This window comes from Lactuca virosa, chromosome 3 (genome assembly GCF_052849685.1).
Source record: "Lactuca virosa cultivar CGN04683 chromosome 3, Lactuca_virosa_CGN04683_v6, whole genome shotgun sequence".
Lineage (NCBI taxonomy): Eukaryota > Viridiplantae > Streptophyta > Magnoliopsida > Asterales > Asteraceae > Lactuca > Lactuca virosa.
In genome coordinates, this window is record NC_136428.1 from 5359761 (window position 1) to 5380873 (window position 21113).

Sequence of the window (21113 nt, forward strand, 5' to 3'; positions counted from 1 at the left end):
TGACCTTATATGGTAGTGTACTTTACAATGTAGATTCAATTAACAACAATCAAGATAATGAACTTAAAAAGACTATCTACTGTCAACCAAAGGTAATAGTAGCTGATATTTTATCATTAGCCAACAATAGCATCCCAAAAAATACAATGTAGTATGACCAAAGTACCAACATAACTACACAAATGGGTAATAACAATAAGAACCAAGGTTTAAATTTTGCCAAATTTATTGGACGTGAATTGGAAACCTGTTACCAAAAGATATATATATGTTCAAAAAGGGCAGACAAAAAACTAATGCCCATTTTACCCCTATACTATGAAACATGCTAATCCAAAAGATATAGGGATATATGTTCAAAAAGGGCAGACTAAATACTTATGCCCATTTGACCCCTACAATATGCATACATGATAATCAAAACACAATATATTGTCCTTCATATAAGGCCTCTTCTTTCTCAGAAAACAAAACAGGTTCACTCTTGCTTAGATTTATCTTTATGATTCTTTCATAAGGTTTCCTCCTCTTCAACAATGAAACAAACCTCATCTTATGTCTTTCCCTACTAACTATAAGCAAACAGATATTATGATATGAGTGATAAGAACATATAAAAAGGGACACATAAATTGCATACCTTTTGCATAGTTAACTCAATTTCAGGTTGTGGATATCCAAATTCAACCATGTCTCTTATCATTCCTTCAAACTTATTCACCTTAGCTTCATTCCCTTCAGCCTAAAGGTCATTCACCTCAGCCTCATTCCCCTCTGGCTCAAACTCATTCCCCTCAGCCTCAAGCTCATTCACCTTAGTCACATGCTCTGTCACCCTACATTCAATCTTATTCACCTCATCTTCAGTCTCATTCACCTCATCTGTAGTCTCATTCAACACAACATCAGGCACTTTCACCTCAACCTTAGTCATTTTATTATCAGCATAAGGTGTATCCATTAAGATGTCATTAATAAATTCTTAACAAGTAAGGGACACATCTCCTATCCCTCCCCCACATCAGTTTCTTCCCTCCTCCAAATGATGTTGCTTTTCCCTCCCCTATTTGCCTTCATCTTTATCCTTTTCTTAGGAGTAGGTTTCTTATCCACATTCTCATGGTGAGCAGTTTGTCTACCCACTTTATCCCCTTCATCTTGTACACTTTGAACAGTTTCAATTGGTACATCATCCCCCAGATTTTGTGTAGGTTTAATTTATTCTTGTTGAACATTTTTTGGAGTAGTGCTTGTACCTTCACCATCCATCCTTGTTCCATTCCTTTTAGGTGGGAAGTGGTCATAATATAGTTGACCAACTCCATATTTCCTTGGTCTCCCAAGCTTCCTTGTTGGAATATGATCTTTGGGAACCTCTTCATTCTTGTAAATACTCTTGTTATTCCCAATTTGTTGGCATTTTCCACATCTGACAGTCCTAGGTATCTTTGCCCTTTGAGTTGGATATTTAGAGTCTTGAGATTCAGAAGCATGCTTCCTTCTGTTTACTTTAGGTCTCCCAGGCATTCTCCTCACAAGGGGTGGTAATGGATTGATGAAATCAGTCCTTTGCCACAAACTGCTTCCACCAACAGGCAGTATATTGTCCATATATGTTGCAATCAACTTGTCCTTATGGAACCAGGGAGAAAAAAACTCAAGAGGATCTCTGTGCACATAGTTGATTGTTGCATGACCATGAACACATGGTATTCCAGACAACATTCACATTCTGCATGTGCATGAATGATGATGTAAATCCGCCCTATACCCATCATATGCATACCTAGGCTCAAATAAATGATCTCCACTTGCTATTACCTTCCACAACCTACAAGATAAACAAGTTAGTGACCAATTATATGTAATAATATTATAGCCAATTAAAAACAGTTAATGTGTTAACATTTTACCTCATATCTTTCCCAAATTCTATAAGTTTTTATAGGGTATTTGGGCTATAGTCACATCTCCATTGGTTAGGCAAATCCCTTTGATGATAAACTCTTTCCATTAGGTAAATTCTGATTTCCTCAAGCATTGTAAGTAAAGGTTTCTTCCACATCTGCCTTATCAAAGAATTGAAGCATTCTAAAATGCCATTCTCTACAGCCTCACATGCAAATCTTGTTGTAAAGAAGGCCCTGCACCAAGTTTCTGGTTGTCTTGCCTTTAGATAGGTATAACCTGAAAGTGTGATGCTCTTGATCTTCTCCATTGTAGCTTTAAAGTCCACTTCTACTGTACTTTTAACAGCCTCCCAAAACAAATTCTTTAGTTCCAATCATATATATATGTTCCTAAAATTTGCAAATATATGTCTTGCACATTGTTTGTGTTCAACGTGTGGAAGAAATTGTGCCACAGCCTGCAATAGTCCCTATAATATGATAACAAATTAATAAGTAACATATTTGTACAATTTTTTTTATTGAAAGGCATAATATACATACCTTGTGTTGGTCTGAAATAACAACTAGCCCATTACCACCACCAAGATCCAAATCATCCACCAAGCTATTGGGTAGACATGATTGTCTGCATCTCTGCCAATAAGAGTCAATAGCTCACCTTTTACTTGGCCCTTAAAGAAACATCCATCCAGTCCTATCACTTTTCTGCATCTTTTTTTTCCATCCATCCTTGAAAGCCTTGAAGCATACATAGAACCTCTTGAAATAGTTTATTCCACTAGGATTGACATCTACCCCAACCTTGCATGTGCTCCCTGGATTAGACCCGATGATTTCATCTGCATAGTCCCAAACCCTAACATAGTGTTCCTCTAACTTTCTTTCTATCATCTCCCTAGCCTGTGACCTTGCTCGTTGACATTGCCCCTTAGATACATTCACTGAAAACCTCCTCAAAACATCTTTTTTCATCTCATCTAATGTCATTTTGGGCTTCCTGATGACATCTTGCAAGTAGTGCTTTGCTAACCAGTTAGAAGTAACTAAGCTACCAAAGTTGGCACAAAGATGAGTCTTAACAATGGATTTAATTTGGAATGTCCTTTCATTATACTTCCAAGCAACTGCTACCCTAAAAGGACATGGCTTTTTATCACTAGAATTGTTTCCACACCTAACAATTACCCTAAGTCTATCACTCTTCTCAAAGTAAATACCATAACCATTATGGACTGCACAATTTATTAATGCAAACCTAAGTTGAGCAGGGGACTCATAACACTCACCCAATTCAGGTCTCATATCGCTCCAAAGTTGGTTTGGATCTTGGACCCTAAACTCTACACCAATTTCTTCATCATTTACCTCTGGTATGTGGCCATGCTCAACCTTAATTACACCAGGTTGATTATTATCATCCCCCGACCCGTCTATACCCCTCTTTAACATATTTTCATCACACAAAAAGTTAAGAAAAGGGTCATTACATAGGTTGGATGGTGGTTTGAAGGTTTCTTGTGAAAAATCCAAGAAACTGAAGTCAAAAACTTCATTATCTGAGTCCGAGTCTTCAACGTATACCTTTTCAGGTCAGGTCCTTTGCCTTTCTCATTCTTAGTACCAGTTTTAGGTCGTTTGTCTTTGTGTTTCTAAACAGAGGTCGTCTGCTAAATGTGCAATAAATAACTTGTTACTGATAATGACATAAGAAAAAACTCACATACACTTCAATTTCATGTTCGGACCTACGTACCTTGCACTTGCAGTGTGTCTCAACAACAATTTCCCGTGTGAAAATGGTGATTCTTCACAATCCATTTTCAAACCCCTCTTCCCAAACGTTTGTATGCATGAAAACCCATTTTGAGTTCTGAAAGATGAACACGTAAGGAGAGAAAGGTGACGGATGAGTGTTTCAAGGTAAAAGGTGACCGGTTGAGGCAGGTTACCGTTTGTTAACCGGCTATTAGTCTTAAGTCGATAGCTCAACGACACAAGTATGGCCACAAGGACTGAAAATTGAATTATAGGGTTTTCCCCAAAATAAAAATATTGAATTATAACGAAAAGATATTTTTTAAAGAAGAAAAATAACATATTAAAGAAAATTTTAAATCTGGCAGTGAACAAACTAAGTACAAAGCCCAACATACAGATCGGATTAGGCGATCTCCTACTATCATCAAACATAGTGACAATTATGATTCTTTGTCTTCATCCTCCGACTTTAAGTTTGTGGCTAAAAAATGAAACGAAGACATGTATATTCATGTCAAAGGCACCAATTATCCATTTGAAAACAAATTATTATTATTCGGCTGCTAAACTAACCAAATGAGTGACTACTAAGACGCCAAATGGCACATGTTTCAATGGATGAGACCTTGTCTATTTAGTGCGTTAATTATTGTATCACAAGTTTGGATTAGAAAATCGACACAATCAATTGGAAAATAACCAACCAAATGATGTTAGGCAAATTATCATTAAACACAAATAACACTACAACAAATATAAAAAGTATGAGCGACACTTATAATGGCAAACAAGAAAAGAACCCCAGCTTCGCCCCGGGTTAGAAACTTTTTTTTTTTCAACTTAGAAAGAGAGAATTAAAAAGTGAAAGATGGGTCACTCACCTACAAATTTCAATTGCTATTTCTACCGGTTAAAAACTCCCCAACTTAGAACACAATACGTTTACAACCCTTCAACATTATTGTTATACAAATAATGAAGAGACAAAATTCAACACAAATACCGGGGCAAAAAAATGGGGAAAATGGTTTTTAAAATAGTCTAAAAGAATATAATGGTTTAATAAGTAGAAAGTAGTTAAGTGGCTAAATCGATTAAATAGTGAATGTCAAAATCCTTTTTTGTATTTTTCCTTTTAGAATTAGAAAAATATTAAAAGAACGAAGTGTAAATAAACCAAGTTGTTGAAAGTTTGTGAATTTGTCAATGCATATCATATTAGTCATCTGGGGAAAATATTAGAGAAACAACAATAAAAATTAATGTCATTCAACAAATTTAAATTTATAAACAACTAAATGACAGTATTTATAAAATTGTAGTTTAAATAATCATGAATTTTCTTTATGAAGATTTTGTAGTATATACAAGGGTTTTAAAAGTAAATAGACATCAAGGGGAAAAAGGAAGAGGTAAGAAAGAAATGTAATAGTAAATAGAACGGATATGTTAAAAGGGCAAAACGGTTTTTTTAACAAATATGAAAACTAACCTGAATACTACCAGTGGCGGATGCAGCATGTTAGGAGTAGGGTCCTTGCACCCCCATTTAAAAATTTTACTTTTGCTAAAAAAAACCCCCTTTGTGGCACCCATTCTTGTAGAAAAAGTCTCACCTTAACATATTTTTGTTGCAGACACCTACAGATTCCCAAAAAAAAAAAATAGTTTTATTTTTATATAAGTTTTTTTTATGTATAACGGACCTCCCTTTACTTCAATCCTGGATCCACCACTGAACACGACAAATGACAACAACACCATTCTTGAGAAAAATCACCTTCTTCTTCACTAGTTTCCTGGTTTTAGGATCAACCTGATGCATCAACTCAATAATCTCACATTCCTCAACAACAATATGCAATATAGCTTTGTATCTAGCTGTGAAAATAGCCTAAAACAAAAAATAAAAATAAAAATCCATAAAATAAAAATAAGTGATCAAGAATAATAATAAATCCAAGGTGAAAGATTTATGTAAGGTCAATAAATTTTCCAACAATTCAAGAATTTGCAACTAAGGGATGAACTCGTGAACTACTGGCATTGGTTTTGCTGCAAAAAAAAAAAAAGAAAAAAAAAACATCAAACTCTAGAAAGATATCCAATATTGAAAACATTATTACATTTCTTTATTTCATAAATATATGTATATATTAAAGATAAACTTAATTAAAAGAAAACATAATACCAATACTGGAAAGAACAAAGTCGGATAGTATGTCTTCTTCTTCAATCCCAGATACTCTGACACGTACATTCTCACCGGGCCCGCATTTTGAAACCAATTCATGACAACAATTATAAAGACCAAGCCAATTGTATATCCGACGAAAGCACTTTTAAAATGGTGGCTCGCTTTTTCGATTGAGATGTCAAAGCGCAATGATAAAGTTACAGAGATGGTAGAAATAAACAATCAAATTAGTTAAAACCCTCAGAATATAATTAATTACTGAAAAACAAATAACTATGTAAGGGTATACTTGGAATTACTACGTATTGGGTTTGAACTCCACATGAACATTGTTTCTCAGATGTGGTAAACCGATGATAGATTTGAACATATTGGTCTATCATCACATGTTTCTCAGATGTGGTAAACCGATGATGTGGTAAACCGATGATAGATTTGAACATTGTTTAAAAAACAAATGACTATGTAAGGGTATACTCTAGAGATAAGAACTTCAACCCGTTAATGATAGATTTGAACATATTGTTTTATCATCACATGTTACATCTGATCATGCCATCATCTGGATTCTAAGAGAAGTAGAGAAGGATGTGCAAGTAAGTGCAAAAGACCAAATTACCCTTATGTTATTATCATTACTCTTTTAAGTTAGAGGACTATTTATGTCATTTGACATGTACATAAGATATTGTATTTTCTTTCGAAAAAAAAACATATTGTATTAAAAAATGCAGTTAATGAAGGAAAACAAAAACATATCACAAGGGATTCACATGTGGGTTCCAAATCTTGGTTTGAATTTTAGGTTTCTTAAGGTTTTGAATATGAGGTTTGATTTCATATATGTTTTTGATGTTTGATTTCATATGTGATTTTGATTTCAGCTTTGAGGTTTGACTTCAAAATTTTCATATATTCATTTTGGTTTTAGGTTTAAAGTTTAATATCAGCTTTGAATATGATTTGGAGGCGGTGAGTGCTGGTGGTTGACGACGGTGAACGATAGTGATTGTTGTGGTTGTGAGAAGTGAACAATGATGATTTTAGTGTGGTGGCTGGATCTTTGAACATGGAAGATGTATGTGGGATATTGGGTTGATTAGTAATGGCACATTAATTTTTTTTTTTTTTAAATTTAAAAATAACAAATAGATAATAGAAAATCAAAAAATATATACATATATTAAAGACAAAATAGTCTTTTTATGTCATATAGGTTTTTATGTCATATAGGGACCAAAGACACAACAAAACAAAGTTTGAGAACCTTCGGAATTGAAAAAAAAAAAAAAAAGGACAAAACACATATATTACCCCCAAACCACAGGAAACATTAATCATGTAGTTTATTCTAAAAAAAAATTGTTCAGTTTCAATGCAATATAGTAGAGAAAATGTTTGATGATATACCTTCCAAAGAAAAATATAAACACCCTGCTGTTTTCCACCTATTGTTCAGAACTATGTGTACCTGACAAATTCCACCTCAGCATATATAATTTCCAAATCTCTCGTATTTGGCGAAATTTTTGTTATAAATAGGGTAGCCAGTATCTACCTGCAAATCACGTTCACCATAAACATCTTTTGAGTTTTGACTAACTTTCACATGATGGCTTCTCCGACAGTCTCAGACCTTGAAAACCCAATCACCACCTCCGCCCTTCCCTACTCCTACGCCCCATTGCCTGACGGCGAACAACCCGCCGGAAATGATCGCACCATCCGCCCATCCAGAAAGACAGCCCTCTTTCTTGTGTCTGTGTTCTTGGCCGTTGCCTTTCTAGTGGCATTGTTCGCCGGAAACAGGCCAATGCTTCTCAAAAACTTGAACACCAGTCCGGTGCCATCCACGGCGGCAACTCCGGAAAAGGTAACACCTTTATCTCGTGGGTTGGACAAAGGTGTGTCGGAGAAATCTTTTCATCCATTGTTGGGTGCAAATAATTCGTATCCATGGAGCAACGACATGTTGGAGTGGCAAAGAACTGCCTTTCACTTCCAACCCAAGAAAAACTGGATGAACGGTAAATTAGTTCTTTCTTACATACACACAGAAAATTTGAGTTAAATTTCACATGATGAATGTGATTAGAAACATCATTACTTATTTATTTATTTTTTTTTTGTTTTTTTTTTTGGCATCGCTGTGGTGATCGCGATTCTCTCTTCAGATCCTAACGGTAAGTTCAAAACTCATTCGGTTTATATATTTTTATATTATAAATTCGAAATAAACAATACATAATTATGAGTTAAAGTGTTTAATAAAACAGTGCTTTTATCCTAAGGATGGCCCACTCTCGTTTTCGTGATTCATTCATACAAGAAAACAAGTAGTACAATTAATATTCTTTATTTATCAAATTATTCTTAAAAAAGCATATCCTTACTTTCAAACTTCAAAGTTATAACTGAAAAGGAAGAAAGATAACATCCTTTTTAAGCACTTTTTTAACATTTTTTTAATAAAAATATACTTTATATAAATATTTTTTGAGGTCTACTCTTCTTTACATGCACTTTTTTGACATTTTTATTTTAATTAAAATATATTTCAGGTCCAGTGTTTTACAATGGATGGTACCACCTGTTCTATCAATATCATCCCGATGCTCCGGTGTGGGGCAAAATCGTTTGGGGCCACGCTGTCTCCAAAGACTTAATTAACTGGCGCCACCTCCCCATCGCCATGGAAACCGACCAGTGGTATGACGAACAGGGTGTCTGGACTGGTTCCGCCACCATCCTTCCCGACGGTCAACTCGTCGTACTTTACACCGGATCCACCAACGAATCCGTCCAGGTCCAAAACTTAGCTTATCCAGCCGACCCATCTGACCCCTTCCTAATCAACTGGGTCAAATACCCCGGAAACCCGGTTCTGGTCCCACCACCCGGTATCGATAATAAAGATTTCCGTGATCCAACAACCGCATGGCAGACCCCAGAGGGAAAGTGGCGAATCACCATCGGTTCTAAGATCAACAAAACCGGTATTTCATTGGTTTACGACGCAGAAGACTTCAGAACCTTTGAGCTTTTAGACGGGTTGCTCCATGCTGTGCCGGGTACCGGTATGTGGGAATGTGTTGATTTTTACCCGATATCAAAACAAGGCGAGAATGGGCTTGACACGTCAGTAGATGGGCCTGGGGTCAAACACATAGTCAAAGCTAGTATGGATGATGACCGAAATGACTATTATGCCATCGGTACTTATGATGCCTACAAGGGGAAATGGACCCAAGATAATCCTACATTAGATGTGGGAATCGGGTTGAGATACGACCTCAAAAACATTTTTCGACCAAAACAAACAAAGAAGAGTTTTGTGGAGTTGGATGAAAGAGACAGACACCGAAGCCTCCGACATCAAGAAGGTATGTCTCTATCTTAAAATGTTTCAAATCCGACAATTTTCACTATATATTTATTATACTTCTACATTTTTCACAGGGAGTTCCAAGAACTATTGTGTTGGATAAAAAAACTCAAAGCAATATAATTCAGTGGCCCATTGAAGAAATTAATCGATTGCGGAAAAACCTTACGGTTTTCAAGGATGTCGTTTTAGATGTTGGCTCACTCGTGCCACTCAACCTGTCTTCTGCATCTCAGGTACTTGATATATTTTCCTTTTTGTTATGTTAGTTGTAGAATTTATCTCCAAAAGAGTCATAAAGAGAAATGAGACTACAACATATATAAAAAGTAGAAATAAATGAGACTATGTCTAGTTGTCATTGTCATTAAAAGTACTTTGTATATATGATTGGTTATAAGATTTCGAATTATTATAATTTACAGCTAGATATTGTGGCCGAGTTTGAAGTGGATAAGAAGACAGTGGAGCGATTAAACGGAGCCGATGTTGCATATGATTGTGCCAAAAATAGTGGAGCCGCACAACGAGGTGCATTGGGACCATTCGGTTTTTCAGTCCTTGCACAAGAAGGTGTAGCTGAACACACTCCCGTGTATTTCTATGTTGCCAAAGGAGTTGATGGGAACCTTAAAACATTCTTTTGTGCTGATCAATCTAGGTCATCTAATGCTAATGATGTCGATAAGTCGATTTATGGGAGCATTGTCCCAATTCTTAAAGGTGAAAAGTTGTCTATGAGAATCTTGGTGGACCATTCGATAGTTGAAAGTTTTGCACAAGAGGGAAGATCATGTATCACTTCACGTGTTTATCCAACAAAGGCTATCAACAACAATGCTCAATTATTCTTGTTTAACAACGCTACGGCAACCAAAGTTACTGCCTCAGTCAACATATGGCAAATGAATTCTGCTCATGTCTAATTAGATGTTAAATATATTATTTGTTCTATTATTGTTTAAAATTGATCTAAGAGTGGGAAAAGATATCCCTCAATTCTTTTGTATGTAATCATCCTTCCAATATCTTATTTTTGTACATGATAGTGAATAATTCAAAGAAAAGTGCCATTTTGTAAACTTCATTATACTTTATTTTTCAAGTTGTGTATTCTTTATACTTATACATTCTTTTAATAGAAGGCTTAATCACAGAAATGGTCAAAATGGTATGCTAAATCGGGAACAAGGATATCTTGATTCGCGAAATGGTAAAGCTTGTCCTATATAATCCAATTTCTTTGCGAAACAGGAAACGACCTATACTATACATTCCAATTTCTTAGTTACCTTTTTGTGACATGTATCGTGAACTGATGTTGAAACTTTCCAATCCTCAGAGATTTGATAAACAATTTTTTACTTTCTACATCCAAACTAAAAGTCTCATGAAGTTCTCAACAAATGTAAACATTAATTAATTGTACAAAATATTATGGAATGATTATCTTGATTTTCATCCATTAAGGAATAATATATAGAATAGAGAGAAGCTGGGAAGGAGATAATGGAAGGCAGTGGGGTTTTGGCATGGAAGATGTCCATGTGAGGAGATGAGGAAGGATATTTCTAGGGATTTAGCTCCAATTCCATGTTATTTTGAATGATTGCGTATCTCATTAATTGCCTACGTAACTAACATATATACACTCGATATAAGGCCAATGGGTCGAGAATTAAATTAGAGATGTACGATAATAATGTTATAAGGTATGATCACCACCAACTCACTAGAAAAGTGATGTCATCTACGCGCCACATCACTTCCACTACATGTTCACTAGCACTTGGAATGGTACCCATTCCATGTTGTTATCTTTTTATTTTTTTTATTTTATTATGACATTTAGATTAAATAAAAAACATAATTAATAAACATAAATAAATATTTCACATTACTTAAAAACATATTACATAACTTAAACTTTATACCTAAATTACTAAAAAATCATAAAAACATAAAATTTTAAACTTAAATTACTAAAAAAAAACATAAAATCATAGAAATTTAAACCTAAATTACTTAAAAAACAAAAAAAAAATAAACATAAAAATTAAAAACCTTAAAACCTAATTTGTATATGTTTAGCGGACTTGTTGAATTTTTAGAAACGTCGCTAGCTTTTCTGGGTCGAGATCCGGTTAAGGCTTTGTGTTTATAATTTGAAGATCGGTAAGTGTTATATTTCGGCGACGAGCTTCCTTTGTTGCTTGATATTTTTTTTTTCTAAAAAACTTAGAGTTTTGTCTATTTTTTTCCGCAAGTGCGTCTTCGCTACTCGCTTTTCCGCTTGAAGATGTCGCCTTTTTTCCTTTTGTCCCTTTCTGGTGGTGTACGAAGTTGGACTTCCGGTGGACCCTCCCCCTCGGTGTCGTCGAAGTCTTCATTGAGGCAATGCCAAAACCCACATCCGACTCGGAAGTTCTTGGCCTTTTGTTGGAGCCGGTGGTCGATTCTGAATGCGAAGTCTGCGGATTAAGGACCCATTTTGGATCCTTACGACAAATTTACAACGCTTTTTGGTGACCGAATGCTTTACCACCGTTGGTAACATTGTATTGTTGGCATGCGGTTGATAAAATATTGAAATCGTTGCTACCACTTTTATATATAATTTTATGATTTTGAAATATGTCATTAAACTTGGTGCCAGCCGTTCGTAGTTCACATCATTTTTCATTGACCTCGTCGTACGTCCGATCCGTTTGCCTTCCCAATAGCGAATGAAAGTGCTTTAACACACGAAGCCAAAAACTATTTTCCGTTGCCCATCCTCGAGTCACACGATATGAAAATCCAAGCTTTAGATAAAGCTTCCTCCTCATCTTCATTCCAAGCCGTACTTTTTTTTGTAGTTTTTTCCTTTTTGTTGTCTTCTTCTAGATGATTTTTATGTTTATTGGACCATTTCGTCGTCGTCATTGTCGAAGTTTATAGGTTGGGATTGCGAAAATGGGACATGAGATGGTTATATTTGAAATGGTTGAGGTTGAGAAGTTTGTATGTGGTTGAAATTGTTGAGGTTGCGAAGCTTTGGGGTTGAAATTGTTGAAAAAGCTTAGAATTGGGATTGATTGAATTGTTGTGGTCTTTGTTGTTGGAAGTAGTTTGGTTGATATGAAATATTGGTAAATAGAGGTTGTTGTTGGATTGGTGATGTTAACATTTGTATGTAGTTAAGATGTGGATATGGATCATTTGGAGTGTTTGAGGTGTTTGGAGTGGGTGAGGTGTTTTGATTTGAATCCATAGTTTCAATAAGAGATGAGAAACTAGAAAGAGTTTAGAGTGTTTTTGAGGTATGAAATGGTTATAAAATTGTTGATATTTATATAGTAAGTTTTTATTTTAAATTTGAAAAGTAATTTTTTTTTATACATAATATGCATTCAATGGATGCATTTTTGACCGTTTGAGGTGAAAGAATTCCACTAGTTGTGACAACCCATAATAGTAGTCAATTTGCATCATATTTACGCCACCGTGAGGCGGTGTTCAGGATTGAACAACCCTTCCATGTCGTCCATAACGCGTCAAAACATATTCCATACTTGATGGCCTAAGGGGCTGTTTGGCAGGATCTGAACTTTTAAGCTCTGAATTTTTAAGAGGTCTGAATTTCTAAGAGGGTCTGAATTTTTAAGATCTGAATTTTTAATAAGCTGTTTGGTTGGAACCTCTGAATTGCTATGCTGAATTACAAAAATGACCATTTTACCATTTGTATTTTTTTTGCTGAATTTAATGTTTATGTTTATAAAATACAATTCTCTAATAGGAAAAGGTGAAAGTAATGATGCTATAATAGAGAAATCAATAAAAATACATTGCTATTTCTTATATTTAACACCATACAAAATCCAAATTAAACACAAATCTAAAATACAACATAAATTCTTTCAAATCCATGAAAACATACAAAATACCTTGGTGAGATCAGCAAATCTATTAGAAAAAGAAAAGTGATTATGAAAAACAACAAATGTTCAAGCTAAACAAAATTATTCATACTCTTTCTCCATCATTACATGAAACATGCCCTTTGATAGCCTCTCAATTTTTCTTTCCAACATTTCAACCTGCAATTGATAATTCAACAACAAAACAAATAAGCTCAATGGAAATATATATAATCATTAATGGAAGTATTTTCATCGACTTCAAAACTGAATTGATCATTATAAAACTGAAAGGGATTAGAAAAAGAAATCCCTGAAATTTGTACAAGTCCAGTTAATTTACATTCCAAAAGTGACACCAACATCTTGACAATTGAAGTACATAAATGAAACACCCACATTCAAAACCTATGCACAACTCCAGAAAAAACCCCTCTAAACTCGATCAATCAACCAAAAACCCGGACAAATCTGAAGGAAGAACACAACTCCAGAAAAAACATCTCCATATTTAAAAATCGAGTTTTAGGGCTTCTGATTTCAGGAAAAAAAACTAAATAACAACCATCTATGAATAGATAATCGATTTTTAGGGCAAGAAAGAAAAACCCTTACCTAGAACCGGTGGGAGGGAGAAGGGGCGGTGGTATCGGAGTCGCTGTCGGCGTCGGCGTCGCTGGCCTGGCTGGTGTCGGCGGCGGAGGGAGACCGGCAGAAGGTTGCAGATTGGAGATGGAGCGGGAGGGAGAAGGGGGTGAGCAAAACCGAACAATTTTGGTCACGGTTTAGTTACTTGTTAATCGTGTGTCATTTTAATTAGGGGTGAGCAAAACCGAACCCGAAAACCGAACAACCGACAAAAACCGAAACCAAAAAACCGAAACAGAAGCATAAACCGACGGTTTGGGTTTAGAATTTTCAAAAACCGAAATTTTCAGTTTGGGTTCGGTTTTTGGGTTTGGTAAAACCGAAAGAAACCGAACTGAACCGAATTTCATATATTATTTGTATTCTGTGAGTTATATATGTATATATACGTAGTCCTTGGGTTATAAAAACAAACTGGAGCATTGCTCGAGTGGTTAACGCGTTGGTCAATTGTAGGAAATGGCGCAGGTTCGAAACTTGCTAGCGTCATTTTTCTCGATTTATTCTGGCAACGAGTGAACTACATCCCACAAAATCTGGCAACGAGTGAACTACATCCCACATCGCCCCATTACTGAAACTTAGCCAACATTCTCTTCTATATAAGCTCGCCATCCTCTTTCTTTCTATTATCTCTAACATTGATTCATTCCTTCATCGCTTGGGATATCTAAATATCACTTATCCTCACCATTATATAGTTGATGAGTTGAGGTAGGATTAAGAAATAAGTTTGAGATTTGGTTTGAATTATAAAACCGAAACCGAATCGTGAAACCGAGATTTAAAACAGAAAACCGATAAATCGAACCCATTTGTTTGGGTTTGGGTTTCGGTTTAAATTTTCAGAAACCGATCATTTTCGGTTTGGGTTCGGTTTTTAGTCAAAACCGACCTAAACCGACCCAAGCACAACCCTAATTTTAATGTTATTTTCCGTTTCTAAAAAAAGAAGAAGAAATGAATGAAATATAGATTATAGGGATTTAACTCTAATACCATGTAATATATATGTTAAGTTTAAGATTGTTGTAACATCCGGAATTTTTAGGTAATAACCATGTTAAACGTTTGCAAATGATAGCTTTAGAAGCTAGTGTAAAAGTTATGTGAATTATATTTTGAAACCATGACATTTTTGTCATTTTTTATAAATATGTGGAAATTGTGTTATTACAACCTTTTGTAAGCTATTAAAAGTTTATAGCGTAATGAAATACATATGTAAGACCCTCTTCATAACCTTTTAACTCAAGATTTAGACTTTATATGTGTAGCTTTCTAAACGAAAGTTATAATTGACATGACAAATAATTATAAATAAAAAAATGGGGAAATAACACTGTAGCACATTAAAGTTTCGTCAATTGTCCAATTTGGTCATTAAAGTAATTTTCTTGCGTAATAGACCATTAAACTCTTAATTGACCTGTTAATTAAACCATTATTCTCGGATTTAAAAGGTTTCCCGGTTATAATGTTGATATGTCATTAATAATCATTTTGTCTTTATTTTTTGGTAGCCACATCTGTTAATCCATGTTAGCTTTATCTTTATTTTTTTTTGGAAGCACCTCCCCATCTCCCACCATCGCCAACTACATCATCGTCCACAAGCATGACTAAAATAGATGAACCCTTCATCTCCTCCAACTCCTAATTCATCTTCCTGTAAACCAATTCTCGCACCTTCCACCTCCTACCTCCCACCACCATCATTACCATAATTGCCCGCCGCCCACGCTATCTCCACCTCCCACCACCACCACCATTCATCTTCCTCCAACGAACACAACAAAATGAACATCAAATCACAAAAAATAACTGAAACAACAAGAATCAGAAGATTTGAATACACAAAAAACCAAAAATGAACACCATTCATCTTCCTTGAATACTTATACACTTATAATCCTAAAATCAGACACGAAAAGCAAAATCAAAAAACCTAAATTCGAGTTCATTTGGACAAAATATGAACCTGTAAAGTTGAAATATATATATATATATATATATATATATATATATATATATATATATATATATAAAAAGATGATGGAAGCATTTAATATTTCAAATGGTTCATATCTCTTATAACAATTAAATCAACGCCATTACAATACGAAAATAAAACGGAGCACAAAAGTTAAATGGAACTCACAAAATTAAATAGTACATATGTTTTCTATCGATTGGATAACTACATCAACTATTTAAATATTTTGTGTAATATATTTTCAAACTTGTCCCTCATCTTATTCCAATTTCACAAGTTTCGAATATAAGAGTACCTACAATAACTAAGGGAAATCTTCAGAAAAATCTCAATATTTTATGAAACTTTTAATAAAGTCATAAATTTTATATTTTATTAGAAAGTCCCGATTTTTTAACTTTTTGAATAGAAAAACCGAAAAACAAGATAATTTATTCACTTTAACATTTTTTGACCTATTCAGCCGATCATAGAACCAAATCGTTAACTTTTCCAAAAAAACGAGATTTTTCTGCAAAATTTCGTCAAAACCTGCATATAATGTATAAACGTATTTTTTATGTATTTTTATCTATTTTACCTATTTATGTATTTTTTTAAGTTTTATATCTATATGTTTACGTATTTTTATATATTTTAAATGTATAAACATATTTTTTCACGTATTTATATGTATTTTTATGTATTTCCCATATTTTTTAATGTATTTTTATGTATTACGTATTTATATCTATTTTTACATAATTATGTATTTTTTTTTTAAGTTTTTCTATGTATATGTTTACATTTTTTATGTATTTTAAATTTATAAACGTATTGTTTTACGTATTTATATGTATATTTAAGTATTTACATATTTTTATTTATTTCTATGTGTTATTATTTTATATATTACGTATTTATGTATATTTTAAGTTTTTTTTATAGATGTTTTTTTCTTGTATTTTTATGTATTTTAAATGTACAAACGTATTTTTTACGTATTTATATGCAATTTTAAATATTTTACATATTTTTATGTATTTTTAAGTGTTTTTTATGTATTACGTATTTATATGTATTTTTATGTATTTATGTATTTTTTTAAGCTTTTCATATAAATGTTTATGTATTTTAAATGTATAACTGTATTTTTTTATGCATTTATGTATTTTTTTACATCAAGTCTTCTTTACCATTTCATTAAATTCATGCAACTTCTTCGAGTATGTCTAGATGGTTTTCCTATATACGAACTTATTTTAAACTTTTCCCATCGATTATCTTGAAGTTAAACATCGAGTGGGAAAAGCTTAAAATTATGTGGATATATAGAAAACCATGTAGACATACTTGAAGAAGCTGTGCGAATTAGATGCAATGGTGAAGATGACTTGAAGTAAAAAAAACAAAAATACATAAAAATAATACGGTTATACATTTCAAATACATAAAAATACATAACATCTATATAAAAAACTAAAAAAAATACATAAATACGTAATACATAAAAAACACATAAAAATACATAAATAATATGTAAAATACTTAAAAAATGCATATAAATACGTAAAACAATACGTTTATACATTTAAAATACATAAAAATACATAACATCTCTATAAAAAACTAAATATATATATAAATACGTAATACATTGTAAATACAATAAAAAAAATTAAAATACTTAAAAGTATATATAAATACGTAAAAAATATGTTTATACATTTAAAATACATAAACATCTATATAAAAAACTTAGAAAATACACAAATACGTAAAAAAAATACATAGAAATATGTAATACATAAAAAAATAACACATAAAATTACATAAAACAATATGTAAAATGTGTAAAAATACATATAAATACGTAAAAAAATAAGTTTATATATTTAAAATACATAAAAATATGTAAAATTATACATATAAAAAGTTTTAAAAATACTTAAATACGGAATATATATATATATATATATATATATATATATATATATATATATATATATATATATATATATAAATACGAAAAATTACGTTTATACATTATATACAAATTTTGATAAAATCTACAGAAAAATCACATTATTTTGAAAAAAATAACAATTTGGTCCTATAACCTACTGAACATGTTAAAAAGAGTTTAAATGAATAAATTAACCGATTTTTTTTTTGTTTTTCTATTCAAAAAGTTAAAAAGTCAGGACTTTTTTAGAAAATAAAATTTAAAACTTTCTTAATTTTTTTTATAAAATATTGAGACTTTTCTGAATATTTCCTTATATATTTTCTATATTATTGTCCAGTAATGAATGCGGCGTATCAATAAAATTTTGGTGTAGTTGCCATATATTTTGAAAAAATCCACGAATTATAAACTTGGCATTTTAATAATAAATAAACTTCAATAATAAAAGAAGTTATTCAAACATAACAATTCAATTTCTAACTCATTCATTCTCGTGGAAGGTTCCTCCCCTTCCACATTATAATGTCCACGTATGCATGTACTCTATTATTGTCATTACTAATATAGTTTAGGGCTGCTTTGGATCCTTACATTATCTTAAATTTTTATTTTTTTAATTATTGATTTACGGTGGTAATAATTATTTATTTATTTATTTATTTATAAAATATGTTTAGATTAGTTTTTATCGTGACAAAGTCAATAAGTTAAAAATATTTGGTTTAAAATCTTTTTTTTTAAACTATTATAGTTAAAAAGCTAAAAAAAAGTTTCAAAAAGTCAAGTTTTACATGTTTTTTTTTCTTTTTGGAACGACAAATTAATCTACTTATAACTATCACCACCTATGTCTCAAACGAGACTTGAACCCATGATCTCTCAAATGAGAGAGTCACTCTTTACTATTAGGCCAGATGCCATTTGGTTTTACATGCTTTTTAAAATCTCATTTTTTGAAGCTAATTGAAAATTTATTTGAAAAAATGCTTTTGAGTTTTGCCAAACATTTTTTTTTTGATTTATTGACTTTTCAAAAAGTATGTAAGTTAATAAGTTCTTTTCAAAAGCACTCTCAAACACCCCTTTAGGCCTTCTAGAATAGTTACCATAACCATGGTCGTGGTTTCCTTCCACCTTAGCAAAGAACACCATCACATATGGTACTAGTGTACTCTTCATAATGAAGAAGAGAAATAAAGAAGAGAGAGAATAAGAATACGAAGAGAGAAGAGGTGTTGTGTAATGTGGTGGTAATCACACACTACAAGAACAAACCTCTATAGAGACGCAACCTATAGGGATGACACAAGTCGTCGCTATAGAGGACCCTATATGGATAACATGTCCTCGCTATAAGGTTGACAAATAAAGTTTGACTCTTAAGCTACAACGACGACATATTGTCTCTATTGGTAAGGCGGTAACGAAAAAATGTTGGCGGGTTTCAGAAAAATTATAGGGATAACATATCGACCCAATAATAAATAACATTAAATATATACATATTTATTAATATATTTAATTGGAAAATAGGGGACAACCTCATTTTGTTTGTGGGTATAGGGACGACAAGATATGCTTGTTTTAAGTTGGAATGTAAAATGACCAAAGCTAGAATATGTGAAATACAGTCACCACGGCGTGGTAAGAAGGCTGTCACGATGTGGTGAAGCTTCTAGAACAAATATTTAATATGTTAAACCTCATTCTCGAACCAAAACCCCCCAACTCGATTGAGAACTGAGAAGTTACGATTTTGATGCCAATATGAGATTGTGATGGAGAATTTCAAGGACTAACATATTATCTCTCTAAAGGTAATCATTTCTCCCTTTAATGAAGGTTTGAGCTTCAATGGTGAAATTGTTAATTTGACTAGATTGCTTGAGTTAACCAACCTATAGCTTGATTAATATGTTATTTAGAGTATTCAAAAGCTTTGAACAAGATTTGTATATGATTTCATATATATATATATATATATATATATATATATATATATATATAGTTATGGTTTCAAACCCTAACTAGTGACTAGTGAGAGAGATGAATTGATGCAATATAGTTTAGAGTGTAATGAATTAAGTAGTATTGGATGCTTAATTCATGAGGTATAAATGATTTGGGGACAGAAAATGAGATGTTATAATTATGATCAATTGAGTGCATATTTTAATATGAAGAGTGATAAAGCTCTTAATGGTCTAAGGCAACTTCTAAGGAGCTTGATATGTTTATATGAATATGCATTGGACAAAAAAGATGGATTAAGAGCATCAATTGAAGATTTGAAGCCAATGGCAATTAGTTTTCACTAACTAACAAGGTGAGTTATAACACACACTCTCTCTTTATATATATATATATATATATATATATATATATATATATATATATATATATATATATATATATATATATATATTAGGCGTAACCACGCGCGTTGCGCAAGAATGCATTTAAGTGGTTAAAATAATTATGGGAAAAAATAGAAATATGTTGAAATTTACGTTTTTAGTCATGTTTTGGGCATTAACCGAATTATCAAATAACATAAAATTCATCAACTTATATTTTGATACTATCTAATATAGTCCATACCTTATAAACTTTACTTTTACTTTTATAATATCCAATATATATTATAAGTTTTTGTATAACATTAATATAATCTACTTTTATTATGTCCGATAATATTTTTTGGATAAAATAAGAAATAAGTTGTTTTGAATGAGCTATTAATAAACAATATTGAACTAATAAACTTTATATTACACTATTTATATTACACCAATGTTTCATATATGAACTTTCAAATATTAAACATTGAAATTAAGAATGAAGTCATACAAAATATATTATTATACATAAATGTCATCAAGAGTTTTAAAATAAGTCGATTAGTAAATATGATATTTAATTTTAATTACATATTTTGCAAGGCGTACGTTTGACTTTATGTTGGTGCGCCGAGAATCCTCTTCCTTAATTTGTACCTAAAAAATTAAGGTGAATAGGAATATAAAAATAGATATTACTAAGCATTAATATAAATAATTAAAAAGGGTATGTGGATCTCCTACCACTAGTTAAAGACAACATACCTCTCTAGTGGTATCGATTCCTATGTGAAATTGAAGTAGTCATTCTATGTACACCTTGTTTTCTAATTACATAAACAAATATGAGTAACCAAACATAAAAATGTTATCTTTATGTAGGGAAAATATTTTAGTTACCTAACAAATTAAATAACATAAGTTTAAGAGTTAGGAGTTTCAAAACATTAATATTTTTATTAATCAATCAATTAAGTAACACATGTTGAAATTTTTACAATCATTATTAAAAAACATTTGAAAAATT

At 32.2% G+C, this 21113-nt stretch overlaps 1 long non-coding RNA gene and 1 pseudogene across 3 annotated transcripts; one reads left to right on the plus strand and one right to left on the minus strand.

Annotated features, from left to right (window-relative positions):
- Positions 1-252: 252 nt before the first annotated feature.
- LOC145162187 (uncharacterized) lies at positions 253-3912 on the minus strand. 2 transcript variants are annotated; one of them, XR_013738945.1, is made up of 5 exons: positions 3667-3912; positions 2454-3577; positions 1914-2380; positions 641-1831; positions 253-572 (listed from the first exon to the last, which is right to left on the minus strand). It is a non-coding gene; the product is annotated as an uncharacterized LOC145162187 (long non-coding RNA). The 2 variants fall into 2 exon arrangements; XR_013738944.1 differs by having other exon boundaries at positions 253-1831.
- A 3506-nt stretch (positions 3913-7418) lies between these two features.
- Positions 7419-10326, plus strand: LOC145165144 (beta-fructofuranosidase, soluble isoenzyme I-like; annotated as a pseudogene). Its single transcript, XR_013739912.1, has 5 exons — positions 7419-7895; positions 8043-8051; positions 8430-9251; positions 9328-9489; positions 9679-10326. The product of XR_013739912.1 is annotated as a beta-fructofuranosidase, soluble isoenzyme I-like (transcript).
- The last annotated feature ends 10787 nt before the right edge of the window (positions 10327-21113 follow it).